Below are 20569 nucleotides of genomic sequence, written 5' to 3'. Positions count from 1 at the left end.
GTGCCATGCAAGCATGCACCGGACAACACTTATTTTGCTTGCTACTACCATTTAAATGCTTTGACATTACCTTCCAAAATGACCTTTGTATGTATACATATGTCATGCTCAAAGGGTTGCAGTCAAAGAGTTGTTCAATGTCCAAGTGGAAATCAGTAACGAGTGGTTTTCCTTAGGGGTCACTCTTGGGATGGGTACTGTTTAATACCTCTGTCAGTGACATGGACAGTGAGATTGAGTGCACCGTCACCAAGTTTGCTAATGACATTGAGCTGTGTGGTGCAGTCAACGTGCTGCAGGGAAGGGATGCCATCCAGAGGGATCTGGACAGGCTTGAGAGATGGGGCTGTGCAAACCTCAGGAGGTTCAACAAGGCCAAGTGCAAGGTCCTGCATATGGGCAGAGGAAATACCTAGAACAAATACAGCCTGGGCCAAGAATGGATTGAAAGCAGCCCTGAGGAGAAGGACCTGGGTGTATTGATCAATGAGAAGCTCAACATAAGCCAGCAATGTATACTTGCAGCCTGGAAAACCAACTGTATTCTGGGCTGCATAAAAAGCAGCATGGCCAGCAGGTTGAGGGAAGTGAACCTCCCCCTCTACTCTGCTCTTGTGAAATCCCACCTAGAAGCATTGAGTTCAACTCTGGAGCCCTCAGCACAAGAAGGGTACAGACGTATTAGAACAAGTCCAGAGGACGCCACAAAGATGATTAAGGGTCTTGGGCACTTCTCCTGTGAAGACAGGCTGAGGGAGTTGGGATTGTTCAGCCTGGAAAAGAGAATGGTCTGGTGAGACCTTATAGCAGCAGCCTTCCAATACTTAAAGGGGGCCTATGTGAAAGCAGAATAGGGACTCTTTGTCAGGGAGTGTAGTAACAGGACAAGGAGTAATGGCTTTAAACTAAAAAAGGTTAGCTGTAATCTCTTTACAGGAGTAACGGCTTTAAACTAAAAGATTAACTTAGGCATTAGGAAGAAATTATTTACGCAAAAGTTGGTGAGGCACTGGCACAGGTTGCTCAGAGAAGCTGTGGATGCCCCATCCCTGGAAGTGTTCAAGGCCAGGCTGGATGGAGCTTTGAGCAACCTGGTCTGGTGGGAGGTGTCCGTGCCAGTGGCAGGTGGTGTTGGAGCTATGAGATACTTAAGGGTCCCTTACGACCCCAACCATTCTAGGATTCTATGATTCTAGGATCATATATCAGTCTACTGAAGCAGTGTAGTGAATGTCACTAATGACAAAAATCACCTGTGTTTGCTGCAATCAATAAATATTTTCAGGATTTACTATCAAAATATTTTAACAAAGTTTGACCCATATATCTGGCTATATATCAGGCCATATATTCAGCCTATGGAATTCAAATTAACATGGTAGATAATCTAGTCTTAAAGTTGCCAGACAAAAGTGAGTCCTCCATCGTCTCTGCTAGGCTGCTTAAAGGCTTAATTATCCTGCCAGAGATTTGCATCTTATTTTAATATTGAAATTGTCAATTTTCAGCTTCTATCCACTGAATCTCATTATCCCTTTGTCTTACAGGCTTACTAATACCTCTTTTTTGCCTTAGTACAAGTCATCTCAGCTTCCTCTAAAATGAACTTCTCAGGCCTGTTTTCCAGTCTCTAGGTCATTTTATCAGCCCTTTTTTTAACTCTCTCTGGCACTCCTAGTGTTCTCCAAGCATGTCTTGGAATCATCGGATTCATTTAGTAGAGGTTTTAAAATGCAGCAAAATAATGAGACCACACCCTTTTCTGATCAAGGATTTCACTTTCTTATTATGTTGGGTTTATGTGGCAAGGTTTTGGTATCGGGGGGCTGCAGGGGTGGCCTCAGTGAAAAGAGTCCAGAAGCTACCCCATGTTAGGTAAGGGCCAGTTTCAGATGGCTCCAAAGGGCCTACTGCTGCCCAGACAAATCAATAAGCTATGCTGTTTGTGCCTCTGTGAGAGCAGATTTAAGAAAGAGAAAAAAACTGATGCTCAACAGCATCTGGGAAGAAGAGGAGTAAGAAACAGCCCTGCAGCCCCCAGGTGAGTGCCGCAGGAGGGCAGGAGGTGCTGCAGGCAGGCAGGCAGCAGCAGTTCCCCTGCGGGCTGTGCAGGGAGAGGCCCCTGGTGGAGCAGGCTGTCCCCCTGCAGCCCATGGGTCCCCCATGGAGCAGATCTCCACGCTGCAGCCCCCCCATGGGTGGAGGAGCCCCCGCTGGAGCAGGTGGATGTGGCCTGGAGGAGGCTGCGGCCCATGGAGAGCCCCCGCAGGAGCAGGCCCCGGGCCGGAGCTGCAGCCCATGGAGAGGAGCCCCCGCAGGAGCAGGGGGTCTGGGGGGAGCTGCCCCCACCCGTGGGGGACCCGTGCTGGAGCAGTTTGCTCCTGGGGGATGGATGGATGGACCCCGTGGGACGGAGCCGTGTGGGAGCAGTGCTTGGCGAGCTGCTGCCTGTGGGCAGCCCCCGCAGGCTCAGTTGGGGAAGGACGGCATCCATGGGAGAGACCCCACGGGGAGCAGGGGCAGGGAGGGACTGAGAAGGAGCAGCAGAGACAAAGTGTTAGGGACTGCTCTAGCCTGTTAGTAATATGTAATACATTATATTAATCTCACTATGTTGAGTCTGTTTTGCCTGTGACAATAAGGACAGGAAAGTCACTCAGTAATTATCTCAACCTTTGAGCCCTTTTAATTGTATTTTCTCCCCCTTTTCCTTTAGGGAGAGGGAGTGAGAGAGCGGTTGTGGTGAAGTTCAGCTGCCCAGCTAGGTAAAATTGGCACACTTATACCTACAGTAATTCATTGAAAACAAATATTTTAATTCATCTTTTTGGTCATTCTAACCTTGTCTTTGCTCTCCAGAATCATTTTTCAATCTCAGATTTTTTGTCAAGGACAGATTGTGGAGGCATGGTAGTGAAGAACACCAGGTACAATGAAGGTATTCAGGTGCTCGTTCTCCAGATAATGTGAGGCAGAACTACATCTTCCTCAAAAAAAAAAAAAAAAAAAAAAATTCTTTGCATTTGGCATCATCACATGAAATTGTATTTTGTGACTACTTAATCAAGAAATTTCAGATCTCCAGTAATCTCATAGTGTCTCAACTTGTCTTTGGTAAAGTCCCTGCAGTTCTGTTTGCCTGTGAGTACACAGTTTTGCAATGATCATTGGGCCAAAAACTAACCTATAAGACCCCAATAGTAATATTTCCACTCATTGGTTCAAACTAATAAGGACCCACGATTGAGATCACAGATGGCCTTAATTTTGTTTAACCAAATATTCAAGCCTCTGTAGTGCCAAATTATTACAAGCAATGATGCACTTCTACAGAAAGCTGAATGTTTCACTAGTTTCTCCTCTTAGTTTTCCCTTAAGACTATATAATTTTATGTGAAGTTGTTTGTGTGAATATAATGAGAATCCATAAAGAAAAATACCGCCTGAATTTATATTGCTATTCTTTATGTTGGAAGAAACACAAGTATTCTGCCAATGTAAGAGGATAACCTCAGAATAAAAAGCAGTTAAGTGTTTCTGAGAAGAAAAAGGTGGAGGAAACAAACAGGGCAGAATAAATTCATCTCCTACACACATCTTTAGTGAACTCCAAGGGGAGAAGAGGGGCTGTTGAACTGTGTATAAAAAAGAAGTGTTTGGATGCTTAAGTACAGTCCACAGAGAGCAAAGGCCTTTCCAGTTTCATACGCAAGATAACCTCTGGAAGTGCATGTGCATGTGAATGTTTCATATCCAGAGGTAATGAAAGATAGTAACTTCATTAGCAATTGAATTAACATTCATAGCACAGTAGCAAAAACAAAGTGTAAGAGGTAATAGTAACCAGAAGACATACTGTGAATGCTAAACCTGTCTTTTCAAGCTAAATGATTATTGAGGTAGATCTTAATATAGGAAAACATGAAGAGTTAAACTTGCAGAGTCAATGAGAAATTACCTACCAGCTATACAGAATCAAGAAAAATTGATCACAGTGAGAAAGAAAATGCATGTGGAAAATACTGTCTCTTATGTAACACTGTTTTCTGCCTTAGATTTATTCATTATAGCAAGAGTCCTTACAGCACTGGTTTGCAAGGATCCAGCAGCCTTTGCAGAAATAAGTGTCCAGAACTGGTGTTTGGAAGGACCAGAATGCTTGTCTGAAAGGACAAAGAAAATGCTTATTGATATACCCAAATATATGACTAGTGCTGCAGTAGCTTGCCATACTAAAGTAAACACTCAGTTGATAATGTAATCAACAGAACGTTTTATGCAGAACTTAGAAAAATCAATTTTTTTGTTTGTTTGTTTTTGTTGTTGTTTTTTGTTTTTTGTTTTTTAATTTAACGGTGCTAAAGGCATCCTCACTTTAGTAAAAAATTCGCTATGTTGACACCATTTTACCTAAAACTACTAGACTGGAATTACATATGAAATAGAGATTTGCTGCTAATTTCCAGATCTGTGGAGTATTTTAGGGCATTATTTAATATGTCCATTGAAAAGTGAGTTTAAGATATTTTAATCACTACTTAGTCATAGCAAGACTACATCAAAAAAGCAGAGAATCTAATGCAGGGTCTTTGCAGCATCAATCCACTGATGCACCCTCTGCCTCCTCAGGCACTGCTACCCAAAATTGTGCCCTACCTTGCCCATACCACCCCTTGGGTTCTTATTGCCAGCTCTCTCCCATAGACGCTCACTAAAAATTGGGTTCTGATGCTCAGAAATTGGGAACTGAATGATTAGAAAAGCAAAATATATTTTTGTTCCTGTTACCAACAGATAAACTTATGCTTAACTTACTTATACGGCTCATTCCCCCTGCCTCTATCCCCTGTCCAGAGCAAAAGTGAGTATTTTTTCACTAAACTTAACCTGAATTTTGTCAGCATTTGTTGTATTTACTCCCAGAATCATGGATTTTAGGCAAGTATAAGACATCTCTTAGAGAAAAATAAGAATTTCTTAGTGAGCCTATGGGATTCTTTGCAGTATGTTTGTCAGCACCTCTCAAACCATCTGCACTTGTCTACTGTGAGCAAAATCCCCACCTATGATAGTTACATTCCTTAATGGCTGAATATTTCCAGCCTTGGCCACTCTGTGACATTAAACTTATTTATCTCCTTTAAGGACTGCTCCTCAGCAATCATACACCCCATTCCCTCTGTAAAGATGGTAATTAAAGATACACTTTCTCATGCATAAACTAATTCTGAGCCTAGATGAACTGCACACTTTTCAAATCTTCTTTAACTATTTTATTTGCCAGTGAATATAAGCATTTTCTGAACAACTTTATTCAGTGTGCAAATTGGTGGCCTCTAGTCTTGGACAAACTGTAGTAAAAGATACAGCAGCAACATTTCTCCGAAAAAAACTACTTTGTTTCAGCTGAGTTCTGTGCTTACTGAAGTCCTAGGACAAACTCACCTACCTAGTTAAACTACTAATAATGGAGATAACAAAAATAAGTAAGCCAGAGTAATAAAAGAGTAATAAAAATAAGTAAGCCACATCAGTGAACGTGGCTCATGGCCGACAGATTTCACATAACTGTAAGAATGAAGCTAACTCCATACATTTCAGTCATGAAGATTTGTGAGTTTCACTCAAGGCATGGTAAAATTTCACATAAAGCTGAAAAATACAGTTGATTTGTCCATTGGCTAACCAGAAATCTGCTTTCCCTCCCTGCTGGAGTTTTAACTCTCATTTCAAATTTGGAGCTGATTTGCAGTAGCTCCTGAATGTTTTAAAAACATTTTTTTACATTTTATCAGCAGGCAGAGTTTCCAGATACCACTTCAAAAAAGATCGCCATCACTAAATGGAGGTGAATGGTACATTTTATGTTCATAAGTGATAGTAACAGACAGCAACAAAATCACAGACAAAACTTTCCATGCCAAGTTTTTCAGCCACGGAAGTGTAGCAAAATCCTATACAAAAGATGCTCTTCCAAGTAACAAGAGACAATTTAAAGGAAGCTGGGGAAAGTGCTTTGGCTACACTCATTCAAAAGCATGCTTTCAAAAGAAAGTCCAAAAAAAAACCATTAAATACGTATTATTTTAAATGTTAAAATCCTAGAAACAGCTGTTCCTGAACAAAGCAGTTCAAAAATATAATGAATAACAGCAAAGAGTTGAGTTGGTGTTAAACACTTGCAAACTACAAAAATCAAAAAGCAGCAGTTTCTCAAAAATCTGTATACCAGCTAAACATATTGTACTACAGGGTGTGAATGGTCTATGGAAGTCAAGGCCATCTTATCTTCTTGGGGCTGATAATTCCATAGGAAGATTCATATGTGAAGAATATTAATTTTTGAAGGACTTCATTATTACTTTCATGCAAAGAGAAGGAAAAGGCTTTAAAAATATTTTAAAACACTCCTGAATGTAGTTTCTCCATCATACTTGATTACAAAATCCAAGTTACGGGAAGATCTAGATTAATAGCATTGGCACAAAAGACAACTTTGGTATCATTATATCACCAGCTTCAGCAGCCAGTCTAATCCAGATGGCTCAAATACAAGCTGAATACTAGACAGAATAAAGGGAACATAGCATAAAACTGATGAAAAACAATACAAAACAAAAAACAATCCTTTCTATTGACAATGGAACTAATGGCATTCAAAAGTCACAACAAAGGATGGAGAATTTAAGATAGTGGTCCATTAAAGCGGCCTGTGATTATGTGGAACAGCTGCATGCTATCTAGTTTATCTTTGCTAAGTGTTAATGGTAGAGAAAAAAAAAGAATAGATTCATATGCACGAGCTTTTATCTCATTTTAACATTATAATACTGGGGTACTGTTGTATGGGGGGGAAAGTAATATGATTATGTGTTCCATCCAAGAGATAGGGGTTCAAGTACTGAGTCTGCTTTGTATTTTCCTTGTAAGTGGACAAACAAACATAGGCAAATAACTATTCTAGGTCTAAAATTATCCGATAGTACTTAAAGAGCCTCTAATACTTTATTACTCCACTTCTTAATTTAGATAGTGATTCTGTGTGATTCTGTGTAGTAGGTACTGACTTTTACTGTGTGAACGTCTAGCAAAATGGGATTCAGATCTTCACTATAGAATATATATTTAATTAGGCACTAATCTGCAAGTTTTAGTGAGATCTGAGACTTTTTTTTTTTTTAAGTATTTTTGGCTCGAATTCAAAGGCACATAGTTGCAGAGAACTCTTTCTTCTTTATCCTCCTTTATTTCATAACTGCTTGCTCTTCTCTTACTGTACCATAGCATTTCTTGTATTAGATGTTACTTTTTAGTGTCATAAAAAATGTGAGGAGACCTGATGGATATGAAGAAGGTGACTTGCTCTGCTCTAACACAATATTCTGTCCTTGATAGGACTCACACGATGCAGTTGGCCATGGAAAGAATGTGGATAAGGGAACAGAGAACATTAAATTCTGCTTTTGGGTGTTCGTTTCTAGAACCAATGCTGGCTTTGTAGGAAAGATTCGATCATTTGCCTAGCAACATGGCTTCACACTCCTTCTTCTAAGTAGAAGCAAAACTCTATCCATCTTCAAAGTGGATGCAAAATCTATCCAGAAAGTGCCCTAAATAAGCAATGGAGAGATCAAACACTCACTTTCCAGGTGTTACTCATTTAGAAAGGAGCACAAGCTACATAACACAAGATGACTAGAAAGATGGTACAGCAGCAGTAGGATTATATGATCCACTGGCTGTGGTGTTTTCTTTAAGGAAAAATTTTGATGCATTTCAGCATCAAAGAATATTAACACATTTTCCTGTGAGCAATGGGTGTAGACAAATTGAGAAAAGTACTAAAGGAGCAGTCCTGAGATCAGCAACCAGGTCACAGTCTTTTTCAGAGAAGGGCTATATTCATAAGATTGTATCCAGTTCCACCTATTTTCACATGCTCTGGTGGTGCAAATGTGAACTTGCAGTCTGAGTCAGCCAGGCATACATCTCCTGTTTCTTATATGAGTGTTCTAGCCACTATAGTGTCATAAAAGAGGGGTGAAAGCATCACTATCTTTTCCAGATTTTAAAGGGTAGTGACTGCTTTTTTAAAGGGGAGAGAGAGAGAGAAACTAAAAAGACCTAACCTGAAAACTGAAGGTTTTGTAACGTTCTAAGAACACAAGCAGAGCAGAGAGCAGAACAGTAGAGTTACTAGACATGTCACAGAACAAATTCCTTGACTTTCACTCTTTCAATGTGTATACATGTGCAATATTTTACTCTGTAAACAATAAAAAAAACTCCTCCAAAATTTATGGGAAACAACCAGAAATTTGGAAATTAAGTTTTCAGCTTGATTTTTTTTTTTTTTGTCCATGTGGATTTAAGCTATATGTAGGTACGAGATAGGTATAGCAAATTAGATCCTCCATTGACCTTAATCAATACAAATGTTAAGTGAGTTTGATTTATATCAGCTCAGTAACTAAGTCAGTACTTAAAATGTAATTCAATTTGTAAAGCAGTCACTATAATTATTATGCATTTTTTACTCAAACTATTCAATTGAAATCTTTTAATCCAGTCCTATACCACACTAGTTATATAAATGAAAGAAATGAATACTCAGTTACAGAAGAAGATTCTCTTCAATTTAGTGAGCACCAGAAGTTTATTTTATATTGCTGTCTCACAGAAAGATCATTGAAATTGTGTGCTCCAAATGTAAAGAGCCGCTCATCTGGTTTAGCCACCACATGTGAGGCCTTAAGCCATCATGTTGCAAGCCCTTACACACATGAATACAGAGGAAAGTATTTGCACCCTCTGATGTAAGACATACATTTTTCAAGGCACCATAATACCCTGCAGAGGCACTTTCTTAGATGCAGTTGTGAAAGGCCTGAAGCTTACATACTCTGAAGCCAGATTTCTGAAATAGGTTCTGAATATTTCCTATTAAAGCCAGTACTGCCATTGATACATGTCAAGTTAAATACCATGGTGTTAATGTAGCTATGAAGCAACATACCATATGTAAAATATGGGGGATACAGGGCTGTAACACAGGGGACGCAGGGTGGGGGGTGGAGGGGACACTGTGAGAGCTTAGAGGCTGAGTGACCATTTTAGAACAAACCTACTATATACTTGAGATATATTCTTTCACATCATCCCATAAAAAGCAAATTCTTAAGTGGGAGGCAATGTGAAAGAGCTGATGTACTGTACCAAGAATTATTAAAATATTCATTTCTATAACTAGTGTTGGCTAGATAACTGTGAGCTCACCATTTATTCTTCACATAAGAAGAAATGTCACCATATTGTCTCCTTACATCTAGTAAAATTGGGTTTTTAAAGCAGTGATATCCTGGCACCTTCCTAGCAAGATTACAGGCCAACCAACCTCGGCACTGAAGTTACAAGAAGCATCAAATTCCAAAGCAGACGGGCCTCTTACTGACTTATTTTCCACATTTTCCAGTGGCACCCTCAGATAAAACATCTTCAAATTCCCATGTTGGAAGTAAACAAGAAGCACACAGAAGGAAACACCATTTTTTAATGCCTCTGATCCCTGGTTTACTGCCAGTCAGCACATTAACTCCTCTCACTGGAGGGACAGGGAGGTGGACACGTTAGAAATGAGGTCCAAGCCAGGAGTGTTGAGGAATGTGGCTCAAGTAAATTTCCTGAAACAAGTAAAATGTTCAGCTGAGTCTTGCTTCAAAATGAAGGCAAATTAGGCAGATTTTGTTGACTGTTTAATTTAGCTTTCAAGAAAAATGAGCTTTTCACTTAGCATGTCAAGGTAACGCCAATTTTTACCTCCCACAAGACAGAAAAACAGTACTTTAGAGGGATGTTAGGCAAGCAAAATACAACACTCATTCCTGAAATATACTCAGAAACTATAAGGAGGCCAGAGGCATGTGTCCCAAAGAAAGTGCTCCAACTGTCACTGCTTAATACCCAGCCTGCCCCAGGCTTTCATCTCATCCTCAGTTAAGCAGCCTCACCAGAAAGTTTTTGCATAAATGAATAGTGATGAACCCATCTGCAGATTGATTCCTAAAAAACCAGCACAGCATGGGTTGACATTAAACATATCAAAATAAATAAACATCTAAATCCTCATCCAGCTGAACACTGCAAAGGAAGATCAGAAGTCAGCTGTTTTCTTTTATCCATTCTTTTGCAGAAACAATAGGAATTGTAAAAATGAATGGAGTTTTGCTTTAATAGCAGCAACCTATGTACCAAATACTATAACCTGATTAAATGTAATTGCCATGGATCCTTGTTTGTTTATTTCATCTCCAGAGTTACTTAGACACCTAGAAAAAAATATCATATTTTATTCAGCTCAAGTTAAAAAAGATGTATGACTACATACATGTTTCAATATTTTGGAAAGTAAAAATTTTAATCTTCAAAAGTCATAACATTTTAATATATTTAAAAACTTAAATATTTGCTAATGTTTTATTCTTCTGAATGGCAGTATTTAAGGTGTCACTAGTAATTGTAGTTTCCTTTTGTAAAACATAATACCCCATATGACTTAAAATACAAATAATAATTTTATCTTGAGCCCTTTTATTACAAAAACCTTTTGTTCATTGTTTCCAAGAGAGTGTCTTCTACAAAACATAGCAAAGTACTGACTTTGGTACTCTGGACTGGTCAATATAATGAGTAGTCATGGCACAAAGACAACTTACCTCACATTCTCTGCAAATATTGTTAGTATTTAGATGTTTCAGTGATACGAGGAATATGGTGTGTTGTACAATAGAAGTTAGTAGGCAACTCAAGCTGACCTGAACTCAAATTTAGGTCACCTATGTATTTAGGTGATGTGCCTAAACAGATCTTTGACTCTTAGAAAAATAGGTTACTGAACCAACCAAAAGAACTGTTTTTTGTTTTGTTTTGCTTTGGTTTTGATTGTTGTTTTTGTTTTGTTTTATATGCAATTTACAGAGCTTGACAATTCTTATCACAAAAGTTCAGTAACCTGGTTGGCAGCATTTTGATAGTGGTACTCACAGGCCTGAAGCCATTTCTACTCTGCACTTTGCTGTCTGCTCAATATTTTGGAGGGCTTCGTTATATTCTATCAGTCTTTGAGGAGGAGTGGACACTTGAAGCTGCAACCTGTGAAACTCTAGTCTTCTAGTGCTACCACTCATGGCATCTCTAGCAGTTTTACAATAGCATATTTGGGGAAGAGCATCATCTCTGTTCCTACTTCATGCTCCACTTAAAAATTTAACTCAGTCTACTCATAGAGCATGCCTTATAGGTGTACTACAACTACCTGTGAACATATAAATAACACAGTTTTTAACAATACAATACAGTTTTTAACTTTTTTTATTTTTATTTTTTTAAATTACTGTTAACAAGCAATACAGTTTTTAATTGGGCTATTTTTAAATGGTAAAAATTGAGCAGAAGGCAATTTCTGAGAGCTAACACCTCAGCTTAAGCCTCTCCATACACATGAGCAGGTCCAAATGATTCAGTACGCAGTATCACTATCCAAATTCAAGAACTTTAATGGTAATCAAAAAGGGCACACATGAACAGATAACTGTGTGTTGTGTTTTTTTTGTTTGTTTCTTTGTTTTTGTTGTTTTAATTTTGTGTGTGTGTGTGTGTTGGTGGTGGTTTTTTAAGTTTAGTTTCATTATATCCTTTCTTTGGTAGGGCCAGGAGTTTGGGGCCTGACGGCAAAGCTTGAGAACAACCACTGAAATCCCCAGGAAGGATTTCAGCCCCTTTGCCTAGAGCTCCAGGGCTAATGCCTGAGCATCCTGTGTGACTGAGAGTGGGACAGTGTCATTGCTCCCACTTTTTGTTTGCCAAGCCCAGAGACACTTCTCAGCCTCTCTCACACTTCTTTAAAACAAGGAGTCAAGCACCAATTTTTCTAGCTAATGTCTCAGTTTAGACATTTAACTCAGCAGGGAAGACTTGATAGCAGCTGTCAATCAGCCATAAACATCAGCAAGTCTGGGCCTGCTTCTTCACTACACTGAAAGTGGTAAAGATGCAACACTAGAGTAAAATTACTCTTGGAAAAAATTGTTGGAAGGAGGACCTGGCCTGCCAGTTCTCAGCAGCAATATGATAGTCTTTTGGCTCACTGATTTGTCTCTGCTATACCAGAAGAAACTCGAGTAAAGAGATGCTGCAGCAACACAATATAACAGTATAATGGAGCTGTGGCAATTAGCCAGAGGGCCTATGAGAGAGGCCATAAGAAAAGTTTAGATTTCCTTCTCCTTTTGTGCCAATCTTCTTTATGGAGCCAGAGGAAACACTTCCACCCTTCTTTCTTGTGCCCAGCTGCCTGCATAGCATGTAGCCACACATGCTGACTCCTTTTTCCACATCCAATTATCCTCCCATATTGCTGTCAATGACATTTCAGTTTTTAATCAAAAGCTCAGCTCAGCAGAAGCCCTTAATCTCAATGCTTATCACTAGATTGAGATGACTGAAGAAATACATTACGTGATATTAGAGAGAGCTATTGTGAGCAAAACATGATTAGAACCACAACTAACGTTCATTAATATGATCCAATGTAACAGGATAGTTCTTCTCTGCAACAAACAAGGGGTAACTTCCCCTTCCTACAACTCTCAGAAAGAAGAATTAAACAACACATTTCTGCACTACATGGTGCAGTAGGAAATGCCAATGACACTTCATTAAGTTATGGCGGAAACAGACTTCCAAGAATTCACCCAGAATAGCTGTAAGATCCCCACTCTTCCCAGTCTCTTTGCCGTAATGATCTTGCTAATGTCTGAATCTCTGAATTCCTGACTGAGAGGGGAAGAGGTAGACTGTCTGCTCCTCACCTGTTGTAAAACTGAATTACATATGGGCACTCTTGACAGCCTCTGGAGCCAGGAAGGGTATAGGTGAAGGAGGGAGACAACTAATCATTTTGTAATTGCTCCTCAGTGCAAGCAAAATTCATCTATCCCATTATAGCAGAAATCGACAAGAGATCCAGGATAGGTCTAGGTAATGAAACTACTGCACTTCCATGGGGAATGTCCCAAGTTCACTTCAGCCAAAGGCAGAAGCTCTTAATAAAGACCATGTACTTGGATGATGATCCAGAGAAAGAGCTCAAAAATACTTACTTCAGTTCCAACTTTTTTTGACACACTGAAGGAAGACAGATAGCTTAAGCTATTAGTTGAAATGAAGACAGAATCCAAGAGAAGAGAGCTGCAGAAATGTGACTGCCACACAAATGACTTAAAGAAAGGTAGGAAAGATGAATGGGCTACAAGCTAACTGAGAGAATGCAGCACTAATAAAATTTCACCCACAAGACCTGTCTTTGTCTCACAGCTTAATTTCAGCAAAGAACAACAACAATAAAATCTGCAACGAAGTGCTGTATATTTAAGACTCTGAAAATCCTTTAAAAATCCCAAGGTCTCCTGTGCCTTCACATCCTGACCTGAAGCTTAGGCAAGCCTACAGGAGCTTTCTATTTCCATCAAAACACAGGCAGGCCCCTGAGTGGGAAAAAATGAAGCACACAGCCTTCTTGCATCTGCACTCCCCTAGGAGCTTGGTGCCCAGCTGAGTCAGGTGCAGTTTCTCCATCCGGAGGTGAGTGGTGAGCCCTCCCTTACAAATGAGAGGGGGTGAGAAGAAGTGGTGGATGCCAGGAAGAAGAGAAATGACAACCATGCATCCACATAAGTCAGCGCATTGGAGACCAGCTTGTCAGTGCTGACAGTGGGAGCACACAGCCCTCAGGCTGCAAGGCTTGAGCTGTGGCCTCTGCCAGCAGCTGCCCACCAGGACAAGTTTACCCTGGGAGCCACAATATACTGCACCTTCTATCAAGTTCCTGCTTACACAGAGGGATGGTAACACCACTCAGGGGCGTTCACACTAAGGTCTGACAGACATATATCAAAAATGAATAGAAAATATATATATATATATTTTTTTTTTTTTCACCATGCCATGTTCCTCCTTTTGCAGGCTCTCATGGTTTGCCATCAGAGGCTTTGCTTTATTACCATGGACTGAGGCCAGGCCACAGCAAGGATTCCAGTCTGATCCCATTGGAAGAGGCAGGGAGAGGCGAGAGAGCTTTCTCAGTTTCTTATTCTTTTTCCTTTCTAAATTTAGGGACCCATAGCCCTGGGAAATAAAAGGCAAACGAAGCCAACAAAGCACAGGAAACAAGGACAAGTCTCTTCCTTGATTTGAGTGTATTTTCATGCACTCAAGAGTGCTTTGAAAGGCAATTGCTAAGCAGAGAAATGAAAACCCACGGCAAGGGCTGAACCAGACCTGACAGCTTAAGCTTTTACAGGTTAGCAGATGTCTCTATAAAAGGTTTAGCATGTTCATCTCTATTACCAGAGGAAGCCTGTCACAGAAGGGTTCACATAGTTCTTATAATACTTTTATAAAACTTAACTTTTGCTTTCCCTTTGTTCTGAATAGTACTGACCACTCCCAAGGCTCTTCAACTGTGCTCAATTATTACTAGTGAGCCAAATCTTGAAGTTTTAACTCAGGGCCGACCTATCTCTCTGATTTACTTTAAGGCATTAAGCTATGCCAATAGCTTAGAGCAGCCAACTCTCTTTATATTCGTTAGAGAATACTCCTGTTTCTGTGCAGTAAACCTGGGCCAACTAACGTCAGCATGGGTAGAGCCAGGAGACATTTTTATAGCACAGGGAAAAAGGACACCTATTGCATTGCCATGCAGGGATATAAGCACTGACAGACAATGAGTGAATGTTGTTCCCTTCCGTCTTTGGGTGGGAGAGAGAGCTACAGAGGAAGGATTTCTCAAATTTCACATCAAGAAGTAATAAAGATAGGAATTTCTTAAGAAGGTTTTGTAAGCATCAGAGATATTACTTTTTGCTGTCTGCAGGGAACTGTATCTTTACGCGCTTCTTGGAGCAGCTAGCTGGAACAGGCTCCTGTGCTGACTGAGCATTTGGATAGGAAAAAAATGAGAAAAGAAGCAAACCAATGTCAGACTCTGCCTCCAAGTTTCTTTGAGTAGGACATGGCATGAGGCAAAACTAATTAAGCTGATGGAAGAATAGCATCACCAGAAGCATACTCTGGAGAAGACAGCAGCATTTCATGAAGGCTCCAAGCCATGTCTGGCAATGGCAACAGAAAATGACCTGATGTCAAAACACCCCAAAAGAAGGCTGTCAATACAGGAGAAGAAAAAGATTAATAAAAATAATTTTATATATATGTATATATATATACATATATATATATTATACATATGTCCCTTCCAACCCAGGATATTCTATGATTCTATGATATATATATATATATATACACGTATATATATACACACACACACACACACATATATATATATATAAATTTTTCTTTCAGCTGGGCGGGACAAAGAAGAAAGTCAAAGTCCAGGAGAGCCTGTACTGAATGACCCAAGATTGAAGTGGTAAGTTAGAGTTACAGGTGCAAACTGGGTACATAATGTAAGCCCAGTTTGGACGGGGAGGAGAAGGGACTGGGAAGAATTCAGTAGACAGAGGTTCCTGAAAGTAAACCAGTCTTTAAGAAAGTAGAGAGTTTTGCTAACAATAGAAATTGCCCAGTCCAGACAGAAGACATCACTTCCTGAATTACTGGCTTAAAGAACAAAGCTGGCATGAGAAGTTTCCACTCCTTTTCTCTCAAGACTTGGACACAACTTCATTGAACTGTACCTTGACATGTTTCTCACAGAAGCCAGTTTGAATTGGTTGTGCTGGGCTGAGGAGCCCAGCAGAAACAGCCCAGCCTCAGAAAAAAAGGATGAAAAAAAATGGTCTCAAAGTGTAGGCTCTGAGGTATTTCTGACCAGGAAAAACATATTAAAAACATTGTAAGCAGAAGAAGGTTGTGCACTAGGACTGGATCATTGAAGCAATTCAGGTAAAAAATAACCCCTTTCTTTTTTGGAACATCCAGCCGTTCATATAGCAAAACTCTAAATTGACTTTAGAAGCCTACTGAGGCTTGTATGCTACAAAACTGCCAAAAATGTAAGGGGGGAGAATTGATAAAGTTCTGATGTCATAAATTAGGATTCTTTTTTAATGATGTCCATTAAAAAGAAAAAAAAAAAAAAAAGAGAGAAAGAAAAAATAATAATAAAAAAGAACCTTCAGGCAGAAAAGAAGGTGGAGAGGCCAGTGTTGGAGCTCACAAAAAATATACACGTATCATGTGGGGCTACACATGCTGTGGCAAACAGCATGGGCCAAGAAAATGCCCAACATTTGGAAAGCAATACAACTATAATGGATTACAGTACTTTGTAAGAGTATGCAACACCACCACATGGACAAAGATGATGGCAACAATATCCACCATGAAGTCAGAGGAACTTTTCTAGCAGCCTGCAGGCAAATAAAAATTCATTCATTTCCACTTGACTGGAGGGTATGCACAGGTGTAGTGCCAGAAACACTGATATTGGTACCAAAGAAGAGCTACAGAAATAACAGATTCAGTGAAAAAACAGAGACAACTATTATGAAATTAAGTACATGAATTTAAAAAAAAATTAAATGCAATCTGTTCCTGCACCCTCTGGACACCCACTGGTAGTTAGTAAGCTGTTCAGATGCTTTTCAAACAGCTCATAATATTAATGATCATTTCTGTTATTAGTTTGCTGGCAAAGGAGTAGGCAGGGAGCTGCCCCTTTCAGAAGGCACCACAAGAACCAGATGGCACCAGGCTCAATGCTGAGCATGGGGGCTGTGTTACACAGAGGCATCCAGCTGAAACTCATCTGCTGAAGGAAATCCCTTCTGGCTCAGGTGGCTCACCTCAGTCACAGCATCTACATGTGTGAAGAGCCTGGGATTAAAGAAATATTAAAAAACCTCTCTCTAGAAAAAAGGGGTGATTTTTCCCAGATGAGGAAGGAAACAGAGGCTACATCCTTAGGGATGGACCTAGATTTCCAAGGAGATTAGACATTCTCCACAGAACCCTCCAGTTCTCACAACAGTATTTACATTGCAACTCTGGTTTTCCACATAGACAGCAGAAGTTGCCTTTGGAGTAGTAAACTCAGGTTCACAACTCAGATGTTCTCATGGTACTCCTTGGTTTAAGGACTGGAAACACGAGTATGGCAAAGTAGTACTTCTTTTACCTGGCAGAGAGGTAAAAAAAAAAAAAATCTGACAGACTATCTTGCTTTGAGCGTTAATAGCTGTAAATGTTTCTAGGTTTACTACTTTAAAAAATAAAAATAAAAATCATTAAGAAAGCTGTCAATGAGATAAAACTACCCATCTGGCATTGTTCCCTATTCAAACAGATTCCTGATAATTAGGTAGGAATAACATTTTGTTCTTCCCTTAATGAGGTGCTAATTTTCTGGAAGTACTTTATGCTTTAGTGTCTTCTGATTGCCCCTGGCTTCGCTGTTGTTCAACAACCATTTTAACCCACAGAGGAATTGTCACTCCCACTTCCCCCTGTCCCAAATAGTAGCAAGTTCCCATTTTCCACTTAGAAATGTTTTAAAGTAGCATTCATAAGAGAAACAAGAGCTAGAGCCTTTTAAACTTTAATTTCCAGCTAATGTATTCCCCTGAGTAATTCTAGTCTGTGATTTTGGCATAGCAGAGATTAATTACTGGACAGATGACTCATGGGAACAGTTGGCTGCAATGTGTTGGATTTTGTAATGGGAAGGGAGACCAAGACACAACATGAACTATTTTCCTTTTTGCAGTATACAGTAACCTTCACTCCACAAAGTTTCATGCATGGGTGTTGTCTTTAAATGGGAGAACTATACCGTGTGCTGAGTGCACAGGCACATTGTCAGAGCTCATGACATGAACCTAAAAATGAACAATTTGCTTTAAAATAACTTGTGCAAGAAAGACTGATTTTATAGCAGAAGAGCTAAGTTTCCTGTGTATCTATAGATCTGTACACACACACACAGACACACACAAACTGTTTACTCCTTCACCTCCTACACAGAGAACCCTGGGAGGTGCTAGATTGCAAGCAAAGCTCGTACTCTTCACACCATGCAGATGCTCCATGCTCTCCCTCTCAGTGGTGGCCAGTTTTCTGTGCTGGTGAGACAAGGAGCCTTGTTGTTTCCTGTCCTTTCCATTCTCATTGCGATCATTTGTACATGCACAGGCACAAAGCTGCACATACAGTTGCATTTAGCCTTTGCACTAGGACATGATTTCATTTTTGCCTGCATTTTTATAGGCCTTCTACAGTGCTGAGCAGGTGAAAAACACCACAGTTCAGGTAGAAGCCTATACCTGCCTTACAGTGAAATAAAAAACTACCTGGCAGTCTAGTTATAGTAAAGCACAGAACAATGCTGCACACTCTGCCTTCCAGTGTCACTTTTATTTGCTAAGGGCAAAGAGAAGTGTATTCCTGCAGTATTTTTTAAGGTTCCTTTATATATAGTAAATTGAAGCAGCCCTCAAGAGAATTTTCATTTTCTGTTTTACCTGCCTAAAAAAATTAAAAAATGCTACTTCAACACCAGTATTTTTCTGGAGAAGGAATGAACAACTCAGATAGCTACCGTTTTCAGAATCCAGAACAGGTAAGGATGGTTTGGTCATTAGTTCAATCAGGAAATTCAATGAAACAGAATATGGAGGGCTGTCTTCCACTCCACCAATATCCTCTTAATGTGCATATTTGCATAAATCTTCTTTATTCAGGGCTTTCCAAGTTTTACAATTGTATTTTCATCAGTCTGAAGGCTAATATTTTCTTTCTGCATATAACATTCACCACCAGAACCACATAAAGATTATGGATTAAAATCCATGGCTCATGCAATAATGCATACAATCTACTTCCATGCAAAGACTCCTGATGGAGCATTTCTCTGTTAGAAGCAAATAAGAGTACAACAGTGGAGCTGTACACATTTGTCTGCTTACCTGTTGCTGCAAAGGACATCAGAGAACTTGAAGACTATTTGTTACTTTTTTTTTAAGTAGCATTGAGGCTGAGAATTAGGGAGTCAGCCTTCTTTTCCGATACAACTACTTAAGAATTTTTCAATAAAACTGAGGTTTGGGAGGGTTTTTCGAAAAAAAAATAAGATTGAATGAGACATTTTTTATTACTTCTGCTAGTGCCTACCTCTACTAGTGCTTAGCAGAAGAGTTATTTCACACACTAGATATTCAAGAACTACTTCAATCTATAAGTGCCTGTCCAAATCACTTATTTTTGCTACGATGTAAAGCTGCTGTACTTGAAAGTCGAGGTTTACTGTTGCTTGTCAACCCATGCATTCCCTGGCATACACAGGGTGGCAAGTGGGTCTGGCATGCAAACCAAGCAGCAGGCTGCATGAATAGGGCTAGCAGCTATGGGATCATGGAATCATCTGCATTGGAACAGTTCTTCAAGATCATCAAGTCCAGTCACCAAGCTGAACTACTGAGTCACATTATTAAACCACATCTCTTGGTGCCACATCAGTAAGAACTCAGTCCAAAATGCCCCTTATCTTTAACTTCAACCCAGGATGAATCCTAAAATGCCCCTCAAACTTGGCACAGAGTAGAAAGCTGATGAGCGTTCCTACAAAGCACATTCCTTCCTATGCTGATGTCCCTGAGTCAGGGCATATGACATTCTCATTGTGGGCTGAGAACTGCTGAAAAAATGGAAAGATGAGGGGTTCCTACCTGAATCATCTCAGGGAAACAGCAGCCTCTGAAGCTCCAAATCTTTCCAAAGCTACTGCAGCACTGGGCATCACTGAGTGACTGTGCCTCCACAAATACATACTGCTGAAAAGCACATAGAAATTCATCAAACCCAAGTAATACAATGGCTGAGTAAAAATCTTTCATAGAGGCATAAGCTCAAGTGTCTTGCCTTGCAACTACAAGATGTCAGGTACAAGAACTACACAGAAAAAAAAAAAAAAAAAAGGTCTTTACCTTCAACTCCCAGCACCTCTGCTAACCTGCTTCACCTGGTGCAGCAAGACATAGAGCTGCATTGACACAAAAACCCTGAAAAAGGAGATCCTGCTCCTTTTAAAGGCTTGCAGCCCTGGGAGATCTTAGGGTATACCCTGAATAATTAACTGGGCCTTCAAGATATATCCTTAGTGAATACATATGCCCTTCAAGATGCATCCTTAGTGAATACATATGCTTTAAGATACATATTACTAGTTAATACAAGATTAGAGACATGCCTGTCTTTTTACTCTACTCTACCAGAATAAAACTGGCTTGTGAGAGCATGTCATCACCACACACACCTCCTAGTGTTTGGTAATTTTGAAAGAATGACCTCAAGGCAAATGTTTTAAGTGAGTGCGTCCAGAACACACATGGTAGGCAGTGCAGAAGGTACATATGGAAGAGCAGTGCAGTGCTCACGTAGAAATAGCTGAAGATACCTTCATGAGAACACAGGTTCTCATTACAAAATATGCTTGGGAAGTTAGTCACTCCTTGTGTATAATTGATATTACATGATCTGTATTCACACAGAGCTT

At 39.8% G+C, this 20569-nt stretch overlaps 1 long non-coding RNA gene across 1 annotated transcript in view; it reads right to left on the bottom strand.

Annotated features, from left to right (window-relative positions):
- Window positions 1-20118, bottom strand: part of LOC137848595 (uncharacterized) — a 43303-nt gene extending 23185 nt beyond the window's left edge. The window contains exons 1-2 of the long non-coding RNA XR_011091440.1: window positions 20001-20118; window positions 19743-19847 (exon numbers count right to left, since the gene is read on the bottom strand). This is a non-coding gene — a long non-coding RNA (uncharacterized lncRNA). The remainder of the gene's footprint in view (window positions 1-19742; window positions 19848-20000) is intronic.
- Between the last annotated feature and the right edge of the window lie 451 nt (window positions 20119-20569).

The sequence above is a fragment of the Anas acuta genome, chromosome Z, assembly GCF_963932015.1.
Source record: "Anas acuta chromosome Z, bAnaAcu1.1, whole genome shotgun sequence".
Lineage (NCBI taxonomy): Eukaryota > Metazoa > Chordata > Aves > Anseriformes > Anatidae > Anas > Anas acuta.
The sequence above is the reverse complement of the archived record's forward strand: the minus strand, read 5'-3'. Positions and strand labels throughout refer to the sequence as shown.